This window comes from Dipodomys spectabilis, unplaced genomic scaffold, assembly GCF_019054845.1.
Source record: "Dipodomys spectabilis isolate Male_0828 unplaced genomic scaffold, ASM1905484v1 ptg000021l, whole genome shotgun sequence".
Lineage (NCBI taxonomy): Eukaryota > Metazoa > Chordata > Mammalia > Rodentia > Heteromyidae > Dipodomys > Dipodomys spectabilis.
Genome location: NW_024870698.1, coordinates 896,445 through 916,510, shown reverse-complemented (window position 1 = coordinate 916,510; position 20,066 = coordinate 896,445). Strand labels below are relative to the sequence as shown.

At 41.0% G+C, this 20,066-nt stretch overlaps 1 pseudogene; it reads left to right on the top strand.

Annotated features, from left to right (window-relative positions):
- Positions 1 to 11,233: 11,233 nt before the first annotated feature.
- On the top strand, positions 11,234 to 17,031 carry LOC122104078 (annotated as a pseudogene).
- Positions 17,032 to 20,066: the final 3,035 nt, after the last annotated feature.

Below are 20,066 nucleotides of genomic sequence, written 5' to 3'. Positions count from 1 at the left end.
TACTTTCTCTGTGGGAAAAACATTTTTTTCCCCTGATCCATGCTTTGTCTTAGCAGCCTTGATCTAGGTCTTTTCATATCTTTTTTTCATTCCTATCCCTCCAGAAAAGAGAAATAATTATTATACTTTGCAAATAGTATGCTGCTGTTAAAAATGTTTAAACCTAGAAATGTGGCTTGACTGATGCCTGTCTAGCAAGTATGAAGCATGAATCTAAATCCCAGGAACACACACACACACACACACACACACGCACACACACACACACACACACACACACGTTCACACACACAAAAGCATGTGAGAAAGAAAAACTACATAGACATAATTATAAAAACAATAGACTCATTTTCTGCATCAAAATAGTAAGGTTTAAGTTCTTTAACGTGTCTGAACTTCAGCAAGTTTCCTAACTTCTCTAGACTGGTAATTGTTGCTTATAATGCCCTGTAACTAAGAAAGGGCTAAGGTGATAAAGTACATGGATAATACATAGCAACATAACATAGCATAGCATAACACAGCCTAGCATCGCGTAACATAGCACAGCATAGTGTAACAGTGTATAGCATAACACAGCATAGGAACACATAGCAACACCTCACAATACTAACACCACAAAACAACATAACATAAAAGGCCCAGTGTTGAATTAATACAAATGATCATTTTTGTCATGTAATTGTGCTACGTTAAACACCTGGACACAGAACCATTTGCATATGTGGCGTGGAGTCATGGCAAAAAGTTCAGTCCGCATTGGTTCGCAATTTCCAGATTCTGCCCTGGGGCTGGACAGTTCTCTCCACATCACATTTTCATGTCTCACCTCAATTCATCAGTTTCATCTTCTAACATCTGCCCGTCTGCACTACACCAACTGGATAGATACTTATTCTGTTAGCCATCAGTGTGCTTTCATTTATGAGTAACAGTACTCAAGCTGACTTTATCAAGACGGCAGTTTATTGGCTCATAAAAGCTGACAAACCTATTGGGCAGAGCTTGCTCTAAGTAAAATCAGGTGTGGCATCCAAGTGGAACAAGGCTGGCAGCATTCCATCTCCTCTTTTCTCTCTGCATGTCCCACCCTTCTTTCCTCCGTTCTTAAGTCCACAACCTGGACTCTGTTTCTGTGTTGACTCCCCATATCCAATCTTTACCCATCTCAGCTTAGGTTTATTTTCAGACTGAAAAGCGAGAGTACAAGTGCAGAGATTTCATGCCTTAGAATAAAGTCATCCTTTGCTATAGCTCTAGTGCAAATCCCAGAAGGCCTCCTATTGGCTGGATTTGCTTCATGTGACCATCCCGGGAACGAATCACTGGGGCTCAGGACAGTAGCAAATCACTTGTGTTCGCATAGATCAGGCCAAAGGAACAAGGTGCAGCTCATTTCTAGGCCACAGCGGGGCTGTATTTCCTTCAGAGTGCTGATAAGTAAACGAACCTAAAGGGAAGACAGGTTTCCTAGAATTACTTCATATTACTATTGATTTGCTGTTAATCATGATTGGCTATTTATAATGGATCACTTGCTTTCAGTTTTACTTTCTTCTACAACAGAAAAACAAAGCATCTTTAGTCATCATCCAGTGTATTTATAATAGAAAAAAAGGTCTTTGAAAGCTTGAGTGTGTAAATGTGAATGTGTGTACAAGCAATGTGCAAAGGAGTAAATGGGGCAGAGAGTGGCGGGGGCTTTCACCAGGTGCCGGATGCTGGACTCTGGAGTCCAGCAGTCCTTGCCGGGAGGAGAGATTGGCACGCATTTGCAGCTTGTCATTTCATTACCAATGCTCTAGGTTTTAGAGGAAACCAATTTGTCACATTTCAAAACTCCCAGAATTTAGTATTCTTGGAAAGACTCCTACTCTGATGGCCGGAACCCAGCCCCACAGCCCTAACAGTTAGTCAGACACTGCCGAGCTGCAGGTCCCCTGTCTGTAATCACGAAGTTTATTTTCAGCTCTAACCATCTGATTATTATTTCCGTTTACTGATGAAGTAACTAATTACTTCATTATAGGATTTTTCAAGACCAGTTACCTCCTGTTTGGTTCAATTAGCTCAACGCCAACATGATTGCCATTGATTTTGATGGTTGGGCTGCCAGAAGAGCCCAATGGGATAGTTCAAGATTGGAAGTAGATTTTCTATTTGTTATTCCAAGATGGTGTATGAAGTTACTGAACTTTTCTTATGCTTGGATTCTTTGGAAAATACCCATTTCCACGATCCTTTCCATTCTGAGCAGAAGCTGTAGGACTCCCTCATTTTTCTCCTCCATTTAGAGCCAGAGAACAAATGGCATAGGCCGGAACTAAGACTTCATTTTCCCTGCACCAAGATTCACAGAGTATCAGAAAGAAAGGAACCTCAGCCCCCTGCAGTCTCTCCTCTTGGGGCTTAGAGGCAGCATTACCCAGTGTTTTAATGCATAAACTGCAGAAAGGACCTAGGGGGTGTGGAGCCGGCACACACTTTGATCCTTACTTCCATTTAAAATTACATCTTTGATTCGCTTCCTTATGTGTGACCTTTCAAGTTTTACTTTTGTTAACGCTCTTTACCTTTTAAAAGTGCACATGATGGAATGCCAGCCTCATAGCCTGTGTGGATTTGGTAGCCAGAATAAAGGTATCTCCCTAAAATCCATCCTCGTTGTCCAGAATCTGGGCATATGACACCTTCACGGCGAGTGACTTGGCAGAATTGAAGGTGATTATGGATTTTGCAATGGGGAGATACTCTTTGATTATTCAAGGACTGTTCTTATTTATTATATTGCTATTATTCAATTATACTATTATTTGACTATTCAATATTATTATCCAGGAGTATAATTCAGAGAATACATTAATTATTTTCAAGGGCTCAATTGAGTGAAAATGAAAAACAGGAGGGTCAGAGGTGGAGCTGTGACAATGTAGAGAAGGCTGGAAGGATGGTAGGTGTGGAAGACTATAAGCTAAAGAAAGAAAGCAACCTATATAGTCTGGAAATGGTGAGACAAGAGTTCTCTGGAGAATCCAGAAGATGCAATACTCTGCTGACTTCCTCCACGTCTCCTCACATTTTAGGCATTACAAGCAGTGATTTGCATCTTCTCTGTCATCCATCTGTCCAAAGCTGCCTGAGAAACTTTGCTGAGTAAGTCACTTTGGCACAATCCCTGTTCTCAGGGTCTCCTTCTCTGATCCCTATCTGAAGACTATGAGTAGAAATAACTTTTTCAAGAAGTGTTTTTCTTTAAAGAAAGAAAACTGGGAAAGATGAACCCTATTACACTGCTGGTGGGAATGTACACTTATACAACCACTTTGGAAAGCAGTCTGGAGGGTCCTTAGAAAGCTAAAGATTGACCTCCCTTATGACCCAGTCATACCACTTCTAGACATCTACCCTGAACAACAGGAACGAATACACAAGGACACATGCACCTCCATGTTTATTGCAGCACTGTTCACAATAGCTAGGATATGGAAACAACCTAGATGCCCCACCACAGATGAATGGATCCAAAAATTGTGGTATCTATACACAATGGAATATTATGCAGCCATTAGAAATGACAAAATAATGGCATTTGCAGGGAAATGGATGGAGCTAGAAGGGATCATGTTGAGCGAGGTTAGCCAAGAACGAAGAGACAAACGGTACATGGTCTCCCTGATATGTGGATGCTAAATCCAAAATGTTAGGTGATATGACAAAACTAACAGGACTTAAGAAACAAAGAACTCCCACTCATCTGGTTGAACCACGACTAAATATCCCCATGCTGCTGATCACATATATGGTATATAACATGTGGTATATTACAGACTGTGATAGACAATTTGCTCCAGGAAAGTTAGAATGAACTTGTGACTTCAAATGAGCATCATTATTCCACAATACTGTGAATTTCCAGAAATTATGTAATCACTTAATCACAATCAAAAAAAAAAAAAAAAAAAAAAAGAACCTCGGGGAAGGGAGAGAGGGAGGGGATGGTAGGGGGAAAACAATGGAGGGGGTAACAATGTTCAAGAGGAAGTGTACTCATTACCTCACTCATGTAACTGTAACCCTCTGTATAGTATCTTTACAACAAAAAATAAATAAATAAAGATTGGGGTTCAAAGCCAAAAAAAAAAAGAAAGAAAACTGGGGCCAAGATTATTAAAGTCCTAGGGGCAACTCAAACTCACCATTTCCCAAACTGAACACATTAACATTTTCTGCTCAAATCAGCTTCTCTTCTCATGTTGCCCTTCAGAGAGAAGGTTGCATTAGTCACGCTGACCCAAAGGTACAGGCTGCGTTATCCTCAATTCTTCTCCAGTTGTTCTCCAAACTCTGTGGCTTCCTCTTTCTGTCATACACACAGAGATCTGCAATGGTTCCACCAAAATAATTTTGGTGACCTTGCAGACAGTGGGAGCTTAATTTACTTTAAATTAGAATTTACAATAAAACCATAACCATTCTTTGGGGCTTTTAAAATGTTTTTATTTTGGTTTTATTTCATATCTTAACTACAGTAAGTAATTCTGCAGTGAACATGGTTGTGCTGGTGGCTTTGGTGTGGCTGGTTTGTGGTCATTTGGATAAATGCCCAGGAGTAGGATTGCTGGATCATAGGGAAGCTCTATGTTTAGTCTTTTGAGGAACCTTCATACTGTTTTCCAGAGTGGTTGACCAAGTTTACATTCCTACCAACAGCATAGTAGTGTTCCCTTTTGGTAGCATTCCTGCTGGAACTGTTACTATTAGTTTTCTTGATAATGACCATTCTAACTGAAGTGGGGCAAAATCTCAATCTTGTTTTGATTTACATTGAATATTTCTTCATGTATCTACTGGACATTTTTTTAGTTCTTCAGAGAAGTCTCTCTTTAAGTCTTTAGCCCCCTTATTAATGGGGTTGTTGCTTCTCTGAGGATTTGTTTGTGGCAGGGGCATTAATGTTTTTGAGCTCTCAGTATATTTTAGATATGAGGCCCTTGTCTGAGGCATAGCTAGAAACTGTGGTGTATGTACACAATGGGATTCTATGCTTGCATCAGAGAGAATGACATTTCTCATTTATAAGGAAATGGAGAGACTTGATAAAAATTATCTTAAGTGAAGTAAGCCAGACTCAAAGAAACATAGGCTGCATGGTTTCCCTCATTTGTAATAACTAGAATATGTCTATAAATCTATAAGTTAATCCAATGAATAGTAAAAGACACATAATTACATTTGGTCATGATTAATTAAACACCACTCTAAGAATTCACATAGTGAGAACAAAGGAAGATATTATTAGGAGAAGTTCACAATGGCTCAATAACTATGTGTATATGACCATATGAAATGATACATATCAAAATGAACTCCAAGAAATGGAAATAAGAGTTTTTTTTATTGTACTGTTTTCAGTTATTTCTCTTCTTTCTTTTTTCCTTTGGTTTATTCCCCTTTGTCACTGTTTTTTTTTTAATTTCTGTACCCTTTGTATATAAGTTTATCTGCTTTGGCAAGGGTAAAGGGAGCAAGAAACGGTGAAACAAAGGGTGAACCAATTCAGAGTGATACTGGACATGGAAATGAACTTTACAACTTGCAGTGGAGGGACAGGTGGTAGGGGGGTGGAATATGGGAGAAGTTGAGGAATGGGGTAACACTGTTTAAAGAGAAACGTACTCATTACCTGACTTACGTAATTGTAATCCCTTTGTACATCACCTTTACAATTAAATTTAAATTTAACATGATGTTTTTATTTTATTTGTATTCATATCAAATGTATGCAGATTTTAAGCCACACTGGAAAGAGGGAAGACTTTCCCATCAAGTCCTTGAAGACTGTGGTAAAAATTTGACTTGCACATTTAGTGTCCTTCTCCTAGGTTCAAAGGAAACAAGCTGTGGGGAAATTCACTAGAAGTTTAGCAAAGTGTACATGTAATAGGTGAGATTTTTGGAAGAGACATAAATTAAGCTGTACTAAAATGAACAGTTTTGGGCTTGGGAGTCTGGGAGAATCTGGCCTTTGGCGAGCCAGAGCTGTTCAAGGAAGTACACTGGTAGGGAGCTGATTTAGGTTCCAAGATAATTATCATCCGCCATCTAATGATGTAGTCCACACCACCACCCTGCCAGTGCCTCCAACACAGATGTGGCAAGATGGTGTGGTCCTGGAAGCCGGGGTCTTGCTTCTAATTTTCACTTAAAGTGTGTAATAAAAAAGTCTCCCCTCTGTCCTTTTGTGATTATTATTTATCATTTTTAATCTTTTTTATTGTGAACATACTGTACAGAGGGGTTACAATTACATGGGTAAGATAATGAGTACATTTCTTATCAAGCATTGCAGCCTCCTCCTTTGTTTCCCCTTGCCATCCCTTCCCATCCTTCCCCCGTCCCCCCACCCAATCCTCCCCCCCCCCAAAGTTGTAAAGTTCATTTTCGACATGACAACTTTTATTTCTCATTGTTGCAACGGGTCCACCTGTATCCTTAAACGTCTTGTTTTTCCCCTTCTCCTCCACAAATTATACCGACATCAAATATAGTGAAAGCAGGGGTTATACTGTGGGGGAGGGACATACAAAGCAACAAAGAAATAATCTTATAAATGCGTTAGAAACAAATGCATGAAAGAAAAAAAACATTTAACTACATATCTAAGGGTTCATTTTCCTAACATCACATTATCTGACCTTTTCTGCTTGACTCATACATATACTAGATATTGCAAATAAGGGAGACCATGGGACCTATGTTTCTTTGGGCTTGGCTTACTTCACTTAATATAATTTTTTCCAAGCCTTTCCATTTCCTAACAAATGGGGCAATGTCATTCTTTCTGATGGAGGCATAGAATTCCATTGTGTATATATACCACATTTTCTTGATCCATTCATCTCCTGAGGGAATCTGGGTTGGTTCCATATCTTAGCTATGGTAAATAATGCTGCAATAAACATAGTTGTTCTGGTAGCTTTAGTGTGGTCTTTTTTGTAAACATTTGGGTAAATGCCCAAAAGTGGGATTGCTGGGTCATAGGGAAGCTCTATGTGGAGTCTTTTGAGGAACCTCCATACTGCTTTCCAAAGTGGTTGAACAAGTTTACACTCCCACCAACAATGGATCATTTTTTAATCTTCTATAAGGGTTTGTTCCCTTTCATGTAGCTGCTTCTTTCTATCCTCTGATTCTAATGAGCAATTTGAACTGTATTCTAGACATTTGGAGTGCTTTGTTATGAGACTCTATTTTCCATCAAAAGCTTATATGTTAGCAGTTCCTCAAACTACTTTGGCTCAGGCCCTTTTGTTGTTCAGATGTCATTTATTATTCAACATCTATGAGGTGCTGTTCTATGTTCTATGTTGAGGTGCTCAAGTTCTATGTTACTAGGTGACAGGGCTCTACCCCTTTTTGTCTTAGCTGCCTCTGGGTAGGGTGACACTCCAGTTAGCTCAGACAGGATAGGGTGCAGGTTAGAATATTACCCATGTATCAGCCAGGAGAGGCATTTGCTCTTACTCAAGTCTGAGGGTTCCTCGCCAGGCAATCCTTCACATATTTCAGAGACTCTGCATTAAAACACTAATTTTGTCCAATTTGTTTATTAAAGTTATGGTTCACGTTAAAGTATGTTTATCACACATTCAGGACTAGAAGTCTCTTGCTGTTCTAAGGCCTCTATGCCTTTTTCCACACTACCTCTGAGGCTTTGATCTTTGAAACACTGTGTATCTTCCTCAATTTTGAATTGTGTTCTGAACATCAGAACACATTTCGTCTATAGTTCTCATCCTTTTGGCTTTCCTATTTTCTTCTGTATAATACTCTGTTACAGTTACAACCAGAATGTTTTCTTCATAATGAGTAGCCAAGAGCCCACAGTGCCATTTCCTAGGAGTCACATTCATTCTCCTCTGTACCATGACACGACAGGGGGAAAGTACCATTACTGGTTGTATTCAAACCACTGGAGAGTTCAGCTGAGGATGGGGTCACAGTGTTTGGAGGATACCTGAAAGAACCTTTTTCTTTTGAATTTCAAAGGTATAAGGGTCCAGGAGGCAGAGAGGTCTCCATCCCCTCCTATCTTTATTCTCCGTCTTCAGGGAGAGTAAGTGGACACAGGGATTAGAGAGTAGTAGCAGGTTGAGCCATCTCTCTCTGCATGTCTTTGTCTTTCTCTTTGAATTTGTCTTTCTCTTTGAATTGTTTGTCCATGCAATTAAAGTGAGAATGGCTATGTCTGTTCCCAGAGGACATACTTTTAGTATCTCTGCTGTTTAGTATCTCTGCTTTAAATAATTTGTTTTTAATTGTCTTTAAGTAGTTGTATGTAGTAGATGCCATTCAACAAAGAGGTTTATGAATATAAGGCATCTTAACCCCTTTCATCTTTCTCCCCATCTTTCCTAACCCCACCCCTTTCCTCAATTTCCTTAGTGTTGTTGGCTATGCACTGAATTTTATGACTGCATTCTCCTCACCTCTTTACCTCCCCCCTCCTTTCAAGTACTCATTTCCGTCCCATGGTTTCCCTTATTTGCAATATCTAGTATAGGTATGAGTCAAGCGGAAAAAGTCAGAGAATGTGATGTTAGGAAAACGAACCCTCAAATATGTATTTTAATGTTTTTGTTTCTTTCATGAATGTGTTTCTAACGCATTTATAAGATTATTTCTTGGTTGCTTTGTATGTCCCTCCCCCACACTGTAACCCCTGCTTTCACTATATTTGATGTCAGTATAACATGTGGAGGAGATGGGGACAAACAAGTCGTTTAAGGATTCAGGTGGACCTGTTGCAACAATGAGAAGTACAAAATGTCATGTCAAAACCAGCTTTACAATGTCGGAGGGGGGGGAGGGGGGGTATGATTGGGTGGGGGGGAGGGGGGAGGCTGGGAAGGGAGGTGAAGGGTAAACAAAGGAGGAGGCTGCAATGCTTGGTAAGAAATGTATGCATTATCCTGACCATGTAATTGTAACCCCTCTGTACAGTATGTTCTCAAATAAAATAAAATAAAATTTAAAAAAAAAAAAAAGTACTCATTTCCTGGTGTTTATTCTATTGGACTACAGTTATCTTTTCTAAGGAAGTTATACCCTTTCAATTCTCCCTCGAATCTACCGTATTTCAGTTCATGCTGAGGGATAGGTTTAGACATTGAGCTAAGTAAAATAACATTGGAAAACTCATGGAATAGTGTTTTACTTGGTGAAAGTACATTTTTATTTGATCCATTCTAGAGAGTGGATCACTGTCCTGGGGTTTAGGACTTTAGCTCTAAATCCACTGTAACACCAGCTCCAGCTCTACCATCAGTCTCACCCAACCCATGCACACGCATGTGTGTGGGTGTGTGTGTGTGAGAGAGAGTGTGTGTGCATGTGTTGGTGAATTTCCAAGACTGTGAAACTTATAATGAATGAAAACATAGTGACTAACGGTTCTGGAGGCTGGGAAGTCCAAAGTTTATCAATGGTCATCTGGAGAGAATCTCATTGTCATGTCACCATTCCCTGGCAGAAGGCAGAAGGGCAAATTAAAGAAGAGAGAGAGCCTGAAAAATGGGACAGATAGCAGCAATTGTACATTTATTATGACAAGCTCTAATGGCCACATACTACTTGAAGGTGCTACCTCCTAGCACTTCCACAATGACAAATTTTGTTTCATTGTTGGTTTGTGTTGTTATTTTTTCAGATAAGATTTCACTGTGTATATCAGGCTGATTCTATTCTCCATATAGTCCCCACTAGAATTTTTCTGCCTCTTCCTTCCAAGTGCTGAGATTACAGGCTTATACCACCACACCCAGCATAGGCAATGAATTCCACCCTGAGTAGACACGTATGCAAACCAGAGTAGTGTGTGTGTGTGTGTGTGTGTGTGTGTGTAGTGTGTGGATATACCTACCTCATGACCCTGACCTTTGGAGGAGTGGGTTCACACAGCAAAAATAAGGAGTAGACAACCTCAGGTGGCTGTTTGGGAACATTCTGAAGAGTTGTCTAGAGTCCTGAGTTCCTGACTAATTCGTGTTCTGTTATTGACACCACTAAAAAGAGCCAATGTCCACAAAATTGAGTGGATAGGGCATGGGATGTAACTCAGGGGTGAAAGCCTTGCCTAACATACGCAAGGCCCTGGGTCAATCCCAAGCACAGAAATATATACACAAATGTGTGTGTGTGTGTGTGTGTGTGTGTGTGTGTGTGTGTGTGTGCGCACATCCAGAGCTTTCCAAAGGAAAAGTCTTTTACTTTTTCACTTTCTGTTTCAATTTTTTAAATTTTATTTTATTGTAAAGATGCTGTACAGAGGGGTTACAATTACATGAGTAAGGTAATGAGTTCATTTTTTTGTTGAACTTTGTTACCCTGTTTTAATTTCTTTTTAACACATAAATATGAACTGAATGCATAGTGTATGACATGCGTTTATGTATGTATACATTGTAGAATGACTAAAACAAGCTAATTCCCATATGTATCATCACACATGCTTATAATTTGTATGTGTATGTGGTAAGAAATTTTCAGGTATACAGTGCATCACATAGACAGACTGTACCCACCATGTTTTACAAGTGAGTTCCTCAGTATGTTGTCTTTCCTTATACTTCATATCTGTTTACCTACATGTCCTTGAATTTCTTCCCACCCTGACTTTTGTCTTCCTTTATCAGGGACTAAGTAGTTGAATCTACAAATCACTCGACCATTAGTATTAGTGTTATGTCCTTTTGTTGCTAAGACTCAGCAGCAAAGTCACCAGGGCACTATTCATTGATGAAGAAATCTGACTCCTATTCACTGTGAAATCTGGTACCTTTTCCAGAGGAAGTGAGAAGGCCATTACTTCATGGGTGTCGGGTTCCAGGATGTTAAACTTCCAACTCTGCAAAAGGAAGATGGATGCTCACAGTCACCACCACTACTGCAGGGGTCTGGGGTTGGGGTAAGTGGCTAAAGGAACCATATAGGTTTGATCAAGGATCACCAGCGACCTTCTCAGCATTTCTCAGTGCATCTTAGAGATGTTCAATTGTGCAGCCCCGAAAAGAGGAAGAAAGAAAGAAAGAGAAGTGATCAAAGTTGTGTTTTCCTCCCCCCTCCTCCTCAGTTCTCTCCAGCTTCCCTTGCACACAGCCTGATTTGGGAAGAAAACAGTGGATTCATTTACACAGCAAGGGAGCGCTTTTCATGTTGGAGCTTTGAAATGAAAATGGTCTTTGGGCAAGCTTCTGTCAGCCCCATCCGAGAGCAGCAGGGCCTGTCATCGCGACAGGAACTTGGGGGAAACAAGTCAGAGTCTTTGGCAGCAGAGAACCAGCAGTGCTACTCTGTGGGTAGGATTATGGGCAAGTGGAGAGCAGAAATCAAAGATGAAGGGACCTGTGCTCCGATGGGTTTGGAGGGTTGCTGCTCGATTTCACAGTTTATAAAATGAACTGAGCCCCGGTGCCTTCCAGAAACAGGCCTTGGGTGCAAATCTGAGTACTTATCTTTGCTTCCATGCCAGCAAGATTTAAATTCATGGTTTTGTGAAGCATGTCCGTAGACATTATTAAGGGAAAAAAAAAAAAAAAAAAACAGACAAGGATGGACAGACATTTTCCTCCCAGGACGAATCACATTGCTTCAAGGCAATTTAACAATCTTCACTTTTGAATTTCTTCTTTGGAGGAAAATTGATACCCAGGAAAAATGGCATGTGTCGTTGTGCAGAATGTATAATTTGATGATAAAGGTAGTCACAGAAACCAATCCTCGAAGTAAGCCAGGCCCAAAGAAACATAGGTCCCATGGTTTCCCTTATTTGTAATAACTAGTATATATCTGAGTCAAGCAGAAAAGGTCAGTTAAGTTGATATTAGGGAAATGAACCCTAAGATATGTATTCAAATGATTTTTTCTTTCATGCTATTGTTTCTAACACATTTATAAGATTATTTCTTTGTTGCTTTGTATGTCCCTCCCCCACGGTATAACCCCTGCTTTCATTGTATTTGATGTTGTTATAATTTGTGGAGGGAAAGGGAAAAACCAAATCGTTTAAATAGGGATACAGGTGGACCCATTGCAACAATGAGACGTACAAGTAGTTATGTCAAAAACAAACTTTACAACTTTGGTGGGGGGGGGGTGGAGGATGGGCTGGGAAGGGGAAGCAAAGGAGGAGGCTACAATGCTTGATAAGAAATGTACTCATTATCTTGCCCGTGTAATTGTAACCCCTCTGTACAGTATTTTCACAATAAAAAAATTCCAAAAAAAAAAAGAAACCAATCCTCATCCTGTACTTGACAGTTGTACTAAATGATCTACTCAGATGACCAGCACAGATTGTACAGGTTAAGAGCTGGAGTGCTGCAGTAGCTTCCTATTTGTGTCTAACACAGGATTACGATTCTCACCACCTCTGGTTTGGGGTTATTCATCATTCAGAAACTCAGTTTCCTTTTCTGTAAAATGAGAATAGCCTTAGGTCAAAGATAAAATGGCTATCAAGAAACTGACATGTATTGGCCACATACTAACCACTCAAAAAACACTCAAAAATGGGTAATTCTACCTCAGTAACTTCAGGGTTGTGGGACAAAGAAGCAAATTGTCATGAAGGAAATCTGCGAAAGTTGTTTTTTTTTTTTTACAGGAGGTGATTCTGGCAGAGAGGTATGTCTCTGGACTGAGATGCAGGAATTGATATCTGAGAAATTTGCTCTAGGAAATGGACACAGTACCAGTGTCATGGTAGACTCATGGTGTAGTGGAGATTGCTCTGGAAAAATAACGTGTCTGATATTCAGATGGTTTGCATTTTCTACTGGAGAAGTGCTTAATTGAATAGACAATGGGAAGTCATCACAGGCTCTTGAGTAAGAAATTGACAGACTGAAAAACGTTGCCTCCCCAGGAAGATTATTCATGAAGCTGTGACTAGTTGTGAGTAGTGGTTGGAGTAGAGAGTGAAGGCTGGGCAGGACCTGGGAGGGAAGGCGTCTACCAAGGAGTGGAAGTAGTTAAGAGCTCAGAAAGGCGACTTGGTTAGTCTGCACATATATAACATGATTCTAATTTAGCCTTTAGAAGGGAAAAGTTATTTCTTGACAGCAAGGACCAGATGTAAAAACGAATAACCAAAATGGAGGCCAGGAAAAGACAGAATGCCTTTTCCTGTCTGCTTCACACTGAGAGCACTGCTCATGTAAATCATTCTGCAGAGGCAATCAGCACACCTGGCAAGCGAGCCGTGGCATTTCGTTGGCATTATCGGCCCCTGCACAGACACAGACAATGGGTGTCACTGGCATGTGAGCAGAACACATTTGCATTTCATAGGCAATTGAGAGGGAGCTAATTCGAGTTATTCTGCAACCTTGCCAGGGATGACACATCTGGCTGGAACAATTCTCTGCTTCCTGCAATTAGAATGGTGAAAGGGCTTTCAGGCAACCAGAATCTTTACCCAGCCCCTGAGGAACCCTAGTACTAAAGAAGTAGAATAGAAGACCTAGCAGGAGCCCATCTACACTGATGAGTCAAAAAAATCATCGGGTTGGAGCTGGGAAGGAGGCTCAGTGGCAGAGTGCTTGCCTTGCATGCATGAGGCCCTGGGTTCTATTCCTCAGCACCACATAAGCAGAAAAAGCTGACAGTGGCCCTGTGGCTCAAGTGATAGAGCGCTCGTCTTGAGCTGAAGAGCTGAGGGGCAGTGCCCAGGCTCAAAGTTCAGGCTCCATGACCAACAAAAAAAAAAACAAAAAGAAAATCATCAGGTTAAGAGTTGGAGGTGTGGGCTGTTTTGTTGATGTCATTGGCTTAACTGTATACTAAAGCATGGCTACCTGTGTGTTATGTGTTTCAGCCTATGTATTCTGACAGAAAAGAGTCTAAACTGTAGTCATTGTAAGTAACCTCTGGTCTCTTCTTTGGTCAAGCTGAATAACATTCATTCATTTCTAAGGCAACTACTGAACATCTGTTTATTTCAGGTCCCAGGATAAGTGCAGGCACTGGAGTTCTCAGTTCAGGAAAATAATGTTGTGTTTCAACACTTTAACGATTGAAGCTCACTGATATAAGTGTAGAAGACACTGACAGAATAGGTAAAAGCATGACAGAAATCTGTCTGGAGAAGGAGGCACTTGAATTACAATTACAATATTAAAACCTGCATGAGGAAGAGTTTCTAGTTGGGCAGAGGAGATAGCATTCTCTGTAGAGAAAGCGGTCTAGTGGAAAACAGATACATTGAGGTATCTTGCTATTCGAGAACACACGGTGGGGTATGTCTACAGGCTCTGCAAGGGAATGACCTTATGGTAAAGAAAATTCAAGAGTTTATTGGGAGAAGTGTGAGGAAAAAGGTTCTGAAAACAGATTATAAGTCTGGGTTATGAGAAGAGGTTATGAGAAGAGGGAGCCTTTGAGTGAACACCATGGGTAGCATCTGAAATTTCTTTAATCAGGATTAATTTTTGATGGAAGTAGATCAATAATATAGTATTGAACAGTTGGCCCTGAGCAGGGCTCTTTGAAGGATAGAGAGGACTACGATAGATCATCTTCCCTTTACATTGTTGGCCAGGGAACAAAGCAAACCCAAAGGCACCTGTTCATCTGTTTATATGCTTTCATCTAATCGTTTACAAACCCTCAGGAAATGCCCAGGAAGTACTCAGGTTCTGGATAAAGAAAAATACAGATGAATAAAGTATTGTCTGTTTGTGGAGCTCATGGACAATCCGATAGCCTGTCACACTGTTTGATACTACAGGATCTCAGGGTGTCTAGGAAGAGAAACTTGCACAGATCTAGTGGAGAGGGGTCAAGAATGACTTCTGAGATATTCACAACAAAGTGGGCACTGGAAGCATGACTAAGCAGAGTGAAGGACAGAGGAGAGAGCAAGCACATGTGCATGCAAGACAGAGAAACAGAGAGCGTACAAGGGAGACCCAGAGGGTGTAGAGATTCAGTTGTAAAAAGAATCAGTGTGTGTGTGTGTGTGTGTGTACAGAACAGGAAACGGGTGCACAGGCAAAATCTGCCCAAGCTGTTTCATATGATACTTCACCAAGCTGCCTCTTCAGTGAGAGACTGTCCACACCGGAGGGAGTCATGTTTGTGATGTCCTTCGTCTGTCTTCAGAGAGAGAAGACAGTTTGCATGGAAACCTAAAATCTTTAACAGAGACTTTCAGTTTTATTTCAAAGCTAGACATAAGAGAGTATCAATTTAGGAAAGAGCAGATCACAGAGAAACCTGACTACCTTGTCCTTTTCCATTTCTAGAGAGAGCTTTTTGTTTTTAGTCACTGGGAAATAGCTGAGACAAAGGCAGGGCCGGGGGTCAAAGTCCCTCCCTTGGGAGACCCACAGTAGAGCCTGGGTGTGATCCTGTCCCTTCTGAGGGTCTTCCTGGCAGTCAGAGGCTGGGCACAGAGGAGAAATCTGGACGCTGAGGTGTTATCCAGCCAGGTGAGCAGATTTTGTTCAAAACTGTTCCATGAATGTTCTCACAGTCTTGGCCCTGTTTCTCGTCCGATGGCCATCCATGTGAAATCCCAAAGATGGTGGTAGAGAGATATTATGACTAGAGAAAGATGGGGCACATTGTGTGCATGCATGGGAATGTCACAATGATAGTAGGGTGGGGCGGGACAAGGCCACACACAGAGGGGCCCGGGGCTGGGTGAAGCTGGACGTGCTGTCCAGCCAGGGCAGTGCTTCGCAGCCTGGACCTCTGTATTGACGCCAAGGCATAAGCCGTGTGCCTGGCCAGCTGGCAGGTAAAGTGCATGCTAAGGACAGAAGAGTCTGATGACACAGACCACAGGATTTCTTTGGAGGACACATAATGAACCCTTTGTGGAGTACATCTACCAGCTCTGCAAGAAAACCACCCCGAGGGGGGGTGGTGAAGAAAAGACCTAGACGGGGAATATGAAAACCAGTCCTCCGGGAACGGCAACAATAAAGAAAAGCAGCTGCCTATTTCTATTCTATTTCCATTTCTGTTTCCATTCCCCAAAACCCACAATCAACAAATGGCATCCTTTTACCTGGAGTATTCTCTCCTTGAGGAAATATTTACCTTGGTTGTGCGCCAGGAGTCACGGGCGTCTGTGTGCAGCTGATCGCTCCTCACTCAGGTGGTTCACTCGGCATGGGTGTTGTCAAGGTGGTGCGTTCGAGTTCACACTTTACATCCTGGATACCTCCCCAGGTGGAGATCGTCCACACTTGGTGTCTGGTGTTCTTGTCTTCCACCTTTTGGTGGACCCCACCTCAGGGCAGCTGGATGTGAAGAGAGCATCTGTAAAATGGAGGAGGAACCATAATTACCCCTATTTGGTGAGTTTTAAACGTCTCTCAGGAGACTTTTCAGCAAGATTGATGCAATAAGTCCACTAACCCCCGAGGCTGCTGCACTATATGGAAAAGGATGTGTACTTTTTTATTTTGTCAGTTATGGGGGCCTGAACTCTGGGCGCAGTCCCTCAGCTCTTCAGCTCAAGGCTAGTGCTCTACCACTTGAGCCACAGCACCACTTCTGGCTTTTTCTGCTTATATGGTGCTGAGGAATCGAACCCCGGGCCTCATGCGTGCAAGGCAAACACTCTACCACTAAGCTACCTTCCCAGCCCTGGACGTGCATCTTTTAAGAAGTACAGTGGTTGACGGTGTGAAGGTGTGTGCTGCTCACATGTTTGGCCAACCTAAAATCAAAGACCCCTGTGCAATGAGCTGTGTTCCATGGAACCCTTCTGCACCTGACGAAGCCAAAGAGAAAAGGCTGACTCGGATAAAGGAGCCCTAAGAACAGCCCAATGCATGTGTGCATGTTGCTGGACTGTCATGCACAAAGCCTGGTTCGGTACAGCCTTTCAGTAAACAAAGCAGTGCCAACTTAAGACATGGTGACACTGTGCCCTGTGCGTTTTCCCATTGGACTCTAGCCTCGTTCAAGCTCACTAGTGGCCAGGTCAGCCTGAAGAGTGATGGATGTGAACTGTGAGTGGTACCCGTGTTGGCCACGCATGCATCGGCTCCATCAGCCGGTGGTGGAAACCTCTCATTAAGTAATGCTCTACTTCTGTCAGAAGTGTCTTAGGGTGGTTATTTAGTGGAGTACTTCAAATTATTGGGGGCCTTGAGAATTAAGTAGTTTTCCAAATATAATTCTAAGGGCAGATTGCATTCATGCAAACTACTAGAGCAGATGGAAACTGGCACTATTTATTTTTACATGTCGTGTGTTGGTTATGCAAGTTAGGATATGGAAAGGATGGGTATAGAGACACATTCCAGAGCCTGGCACTTGCCAGTGGAGAATAGTTTGAATTTCAGTCTTGAGCCTGCTGTTACTGCCTTATAACATGGGGTCTCTGAGAAACATTAGATTCCCATTAGTGAATGGGAATCAGAATGCTTGTTCATAGCTTTTTTTTTTTTTTAAGGCAAATGACTATATTTCTATGGTAGGAGGAAGAAAAAGTGTTAAAATAGTTCCTAATATGGACAGATATTTAAATGATGAATGACTAATGTAGAGACAAAATTAACCAATAAAGGATTGTTCTTTGTCCTTTCAAACCATCCTGATTAAAAAAACCCAGCAGGGCTTCCTTCCTCTGTCAGTCTTTCTAAGGAGATCAGTTGTTTGGAAGTTGTTCCAAAGAGTTCAAGCCACATAGCCTAAGTTTGAAGACAGTATGGTCTTTCTGTTGTTGTTAGATGTGGGGCTTGAACTCAGGGCCTGGGTACTGTCCTTGGGCCTCTTTGTGCTCAAGGCTAGCCCTCCACCACTTGAGTCACAGCACCACTTCCAGTTTTTGAGTGGTTCATTGGAGAGAAGAACCTTACTGGAACTTTTTTGCCTGACTGGATTCGAACTGTGATCCTCAGATCTCAATCTCCTGAAGTAGCTAGTGTTACAGGAATGAGACACCAGTACCTGGTGAAGATATGGCCTTTTATAGTCCACTTGCTACTTAAAATTCCAGAGCCGTGGTGTCTATATTCATTTTTCTATTGTTTCTGTGACAGAATTCCTACAATCTTCATTGCTTAAAATGACTAATATCTCTTTCTCCTCACTGTTCTAGAAGCCAGAAGCAATTTCTACAGGACCAGGTTCATATAAGACATTGTTGGAGAGATTCCACTCTTCCTAGTTCTATGAAGAAGATATATAAATAGCCAATAAAATATTTAAAATATGCTTAGTATCATTAGGGAAATATAAATGAAAAGTACAGAGGAATATCTGACATGTACAATATGATATAGCTACAGCTTAGATATAAAAAAAGAGAATGCAGCAAGTGTGGCGAAGATGTTTAGGAATTGGAAAACTTTGTGTTTTGTGGATGGGAATGTGTGTGTGGCAGTTATAGAAAACAGCCTTGTGGCTGAGCGTAGAAATCCCCGATGCCCAGCAGTTCTCCTATATCCAAATTCCACTTCCCCAAGAACTGAAGTCCAAAATTCGAGTAGTTTCTTGCACCCCAGTATTCACAGTGGTATTATTCACTATAACCAAATTGTAGAAACAACTGAGCATCTCCATTTGGAGAAGGTTGGCACATATTCAGACAGAAAAGATTTTTTCATCATAAATGTGATGTCTACTCCATGACTAATTGATTTCCTTTAACATGAATTGCGCCCATCTGCAGTTTAACAGTACCTGATTCATCCCTAAAGGGATCCGGCATAGTCTCAAAACAATAGTTGAAAACAACTTTTATTGTCACCAAGGCTCTTTAGTAATTCAATCACCAATGACTTTACACATTGGGGGAAAAAAAAAACCTGATTAGATACAGTAAGAATTCTCTGGGTTTTGCTTTGTAGCTTTTCCTAGCTCCTCATTGTTCCTCCTGAACAACTTGCCCCAACGAATACTTTCTACTGCCTACAGTTCCCCCCATATTCTTTTCCAGGCTTGTCCCATCCTTCCACTTGCCTTTGCTAGGAATATCTTAAATTATTATATCTGCATACACGTACACATACATACAAACAGATGCATACACTGCCTGTGTAGCGTTATGTTCTAGTATATTTCATGGGGATCTGGCTTCTATTCACACAACTCTACTGACTTGATTAGACAATGGCAAAGGCTCTTAGAGTGACCAACTCTAATCATTTTCCATCTGTCTTCATCTTTCTCCAATGTATCTGATTCTGCTGACTGCTTCCATTCTTTGGGCTTCTGTGAAATTTCTTTCATTATATTGCTTACTCTACCTACTTGATCAGAGCTTTCACTCACCCCCATGAAATCTTTCCATAAGGCTCAATTATCTTTGGTCTCCTTTATCACATCTTCCTCTGGAGTACTGGTAAGACATGGATGCTTCTTACAATGCTAGTGCGGGATTTAGCTTCCTTCCTCTGTTACAGTGCTGGACAGCTCCCTTTGTTCCTGGAAGAGTTACATAGTCAAATACCAGTCTTTTCTAGTCTTTTTACCAGTCTTTTCCAAATACCAGTCTTTACCAGAGATGGTACCTGTTTATTTTTCAGAACTTATAAAGAGAGAATGCTAGAGACATGGGAAAGAAGTAGAAAAAAAAAAAGGCTAGAGTTTTCTAGCCCACTAATAGAGACAGAAAGAGAGAGAAAAAGCTCAGGGATCATCTTCACCCTCATTCTCAAGGGAATTGAGTAGAAGGGGGTTGTTTGTTGAATTTCTACCATATGTCTGATCTGATGTAGGCATTTGAAATAAGTTATTTCATTCAGTTTTCTGAAACAACTAAGATTTTTTTCATTTAAATTTTATTGTAAAGGTGATGTACTGAGGGGTTACAGTTACATAAGTCAGATAAACATCTATGTTTTATACATTTGCTTTTGTTCATTTTTCACCAGTGAAGAAAGAGTTTCAAGATGTATTTCTTTTAGTTCTGTGATAAGTTCTGAATTCAAGGCTTTTTCATGACAAAATCAAGACATATAAATACTTGAAGATTAAAACAAAAAAAAGAAACGAAACATGTACCATTTGTCAATTATAAATCTTAGGACTAAGATTTGTTA